General features: G+C 33.0%; 1 protein-coding gene across 7 annotated transcripts in view; it reads right to left on the bottom strand.

Moving 5' to 3' along the window:
* Positions 1-3956, bottom strand: part of LOC117124131 (nesprin-1-like) — a 104887-nt gene that overhangs the window by 61752 nt on the left and 39179 nt on the right. The window lies entirely within an intron of this gene.

Below are 3956 nucleotides of genomic sequence, written 5' to 3'. Positions count from 1 at the left end.
CACCCACCAACCCTACCTAATCAAAATTTGCCTCATGAGAAAATTTAATATTTACTATTTTAAAAAAAAATTACTTTTGAAAATAAAAATAATGACGATCATAAACATTGTTGTCAAAGAGGTGAACATGGAAAAATGCATTAAAAAGACTCTTTAAAAAAAACAAAACAATATTGTATATTGTTTACTAGTCTGTTTACCACTATAGTAGTACACAGAAATGAAACTAACAATTATAATTAATTTTACTTAGCCTAAATTAAAATTGTTCATTGCTTAAGATATGGACTGTCACAATAACGTTATCATGTTTATTACTATCTACATCATTGTCAAACCAATAAGCCACACTGTATTGTGTGATCAATAGATCACATCCTTGACCCCCAAGGGTCTATCAACAACAAAAAATCCAAAATCACCTAAAACTCAACAGCGCTAATCAGTAATAATAGAATTAAGATATTTCATTATCACAATCTATCCAAATTTATTTTCTAACTTGAGTGTGAATAACCGATATTCAGCTATGACAACAACCTAGATAACTCAGTTGACACACACAAAAAAGCAACAATTGAAATGGATTTCGAGAGATACTATGTAATGACAACTTTACGGATCAAGGTCGAGGGAAAGGTAAACAAGGATTGTCACGAAACTAGGTACAGTACAGTGCAGGTACGATGTTTGTAGAAAACAATGCTCCCTCATCATTCATTTCAGCATGGTTTCAATGCAATTTTAATACACGTAATGCACTATAAATTTATTTATAATTCATAAGAAATATAATATGCTCTGCACGCATTACTGTTGAAAAATAGAATGAACTTGAGAAGTGGCTAAGTGGTATAGGCTTGCTTTCTTTCTTCCATGGTATAGGAAACTTCTAATTACAGCCTAAGCTTGTGACACTCCTTGCCCAGGGTCCAGTTGGTAGAGCCAAGTCTTCTTGGATAAGGATTAAAAATAGGAAGTTCAGTATACCTGGCTTGGGTAGATGCAGGTTTTACAGGTTTTCAGTTCTTCCAACTCTAGTCAAGTTTGTGAGAGAACATGATGCATGTTGTAAATGACAACCTTAGTCTCTTCTCCGTTTTGAATGGTCAAAATTAATAATAAACTTTAACACTGGAGTTTTTAAGTTTTTAATAAATTAGTGATCAGATTATGTTTAAAGTACAATGAACTGCCCGATATACAGCATTGTCAACTAAAGGAATGTCGATAAATCAATCATATTACTTGTAATCAAGTAGGCCTAAGTGCCCGCCTACCATGCACACGCCAACAGGTCATGGATGAACCCATGTATCGTCAATACAACAAATTACAGAATCCAAAATTCAGCAATTGTATTTTCACACTGATCTAAAATACAGCAGTATTGAATAGAAAATTAGATGCAAATTGAAATACAGTATTCGTATACTTTATGGATAATGATAATCATCATCATTATCACTTTATGGAATATTTTTAAGGACAGTATTATAATAGTGTACAAACACATCAGTCTTATACAATAATTTGCATTGAGGCAAAATAATAAAAAAAGATAATATTATCCGCCAGGAAATAAGAGATGATGACCTTGACTGTTGCTAGGCTACTGGACTCCTTTATTGAAATGAATCAAGCTCAATAAAACTACAACAATGAGAACACCTTGAACCATGGAGGTAAGCTTGAACTACTTATAATCAATTTGTTCTTTGATATTTAAACAAGTACAAAACATGTGGTTGTTTTTGCATGTTTATTGTTTACCACCCATAAACACCAACATGTGGATTAATATCACATTAATGTTTTGTGTTTTCTAATGGTAGAAAGAATTTAACATAAATAGATAGATATTACTATATATAGAATTCTGCCTAAGCTTGTGACACTCCTTGCCCAGGGTCCAGTTGGTAGAGCCAAGTCTTCTTGGATAAGGATTAAAAATAGGAAGTTCAGTATACCTGGCTTGGGTAGATGCAGGTTTTACAGGTTTTCAGTTCTTCCAACTCTAGTCAAGCAAAGTTTGTCAGAGAACATGATGCATGTTGTAAATGACAACCTTAGTCTCTTCTCCGTTTTGAATGGTCAAAATTAATAATAAGCTTTAACACTGGAGTTTTTTAGTTTTTAATAAAGTAGTGATCAGATTATGTTTAAAGTACAATGAACTGCCCAATATACAGCATTGTCAACTAAAGGAATGTCGATAAATCAATCATATTACTTGTATTCAAGTAGGCCTAAGTGCCCGCCTACCATGCACACGCCAACAGGTCATGGATGAACCCATGTATCGTCAATACAACAAATTACAGTATCCAAAATTCAGCAATTGCATTTTCACACTGATCTAAAATACAGCAGTATTGAATAGAAAATTAGATGCAAATTGAAATACAGTATTCGTATACTTTATGGATAATGATAATCATCATCATTATCACTTTATGGAATATTGTCAAGGACAGTATTATAATATTAGTGTACAAACACATCAGTCTTATACAATAATTTGCATTGAGGCAAAATAATAAAAAAGATAATATTATCCGCCAGGAAATAAGAGATGATGACCTTGACTGTTGCTAGGCTACTGGACTCCTTTATTGAAATGAATCAAGCTCAATAAAACTACAACAATGAGAACACCTTGAACCATGGAGGTAAGCTTGAACTACTTATAATCAATTTGTTCTTTGATATTTAAACAAGTACAAAACATGTGGTTGTTTTTGCATGTTTATTGTTTACCCCCCATAAACATCAACATGTGGATTAATATCACATTAATGCTTTCTGTTTTCTAATGGTAGAAATAATTTAACACGGAAAATAGATAGAGATATTACTATAATATAGAATTTTCATCACTGATAGACAGGTGATAATTTATATCATCATTTAGTCAGGCAGAAGTTAACTCACCTTAAGCCAACCGCATTTTATTATCATTATTATTATTTTCCCACTATTTGTATTGCTGTAAAGGGCATAGAGGATATGGCTAAAATTTAAACAACGAATTGCTTTCAAGATCCTGCTTGTTACATACAAGTTTTTTCACAATCATTCCCCATCATACATCAGAACTCATCTTAAATCACGTACCGATGCGCAACTTTATCATCTTCACAGACTTGAATTTCCAAAGCTTGTTCTTTTGCTACTGCCGCCCCACATTTAAGGAATGGTCTTCCTCAACACATCAAATTGGCTGATTCTATTTAGATTTTCAAGGTTCTTAAAATCTTTTTCTTCAACAATGCAGAATATGCATGATATGTGTCCCAATTTTTATCATTATTCATTTATATAAGATCATTGAGTGTCATCTGGAAGGTTTTACGGTTGATGGATGAGCTAGGCCCACCTGTTCCTTACTCGAGACAGCGTCGTTGTCTTGCTATGGATAGTAGAAGAGCAGAGGAACTATTCTGAGGTAGAAGCTACATGAACCCAGCATACTGTCTAACGGAGTGCCTACCACCAAGAGTATTAAATTAGAGTTTCTTTCAGGTCCACCCACCCTATCGGGCGCAATTGCTCATAAGGGTGATTTAGATTGTGACGAGTTATCCAACATAGAACGGAACCAGATTTTCTAAAAAAAATATTGATACTCTCTGCCATAAGACTGGCAAAAAAATGAAAATTAATGTGGCATCCCTATCATTATTACTACAATCACTAATAATTTGCACATCGGCGTCATCATCCACTAATAATAAATAAACCTAAAGAAACCTTTTGCATACAGGCCTGTAATTGACAACAGTAGCAAGTCCAATGAATACCAGATAGAAACAATCAATACAAGCACAATGATACTGATAGTGAAAACATTTCGTAACCATATTTCATAAATATTTTCAATATGGTCGGCACAATAATTTTCAAATGTCAAATGTAGTGGAAAAATAAATGTATATATATATATATATATATAT

The sequence above is a fragment of the Anneissia japonica genome, unplaced genomic scaffold, assembly GCF_011630105.1.
Source record: "Anneissia japonica isolate Jap-2015-1 unplaced genomic scaffold, ASM1163010v1 scaffold3949_len364153_cov177, whole genome shotgun sequence".
Lineage (NCBI taxonomy): Eukaryota > Metazoa > Echinodermata > Crinoidea > Comatulida > Comatulidae > Anneissia > Anneissia japonica.
The sequence above is the reverse complement of the archived record's forward strand: the minus strand, read 5'-3'. Positions and strand labels throughout refer to the sequence as shown.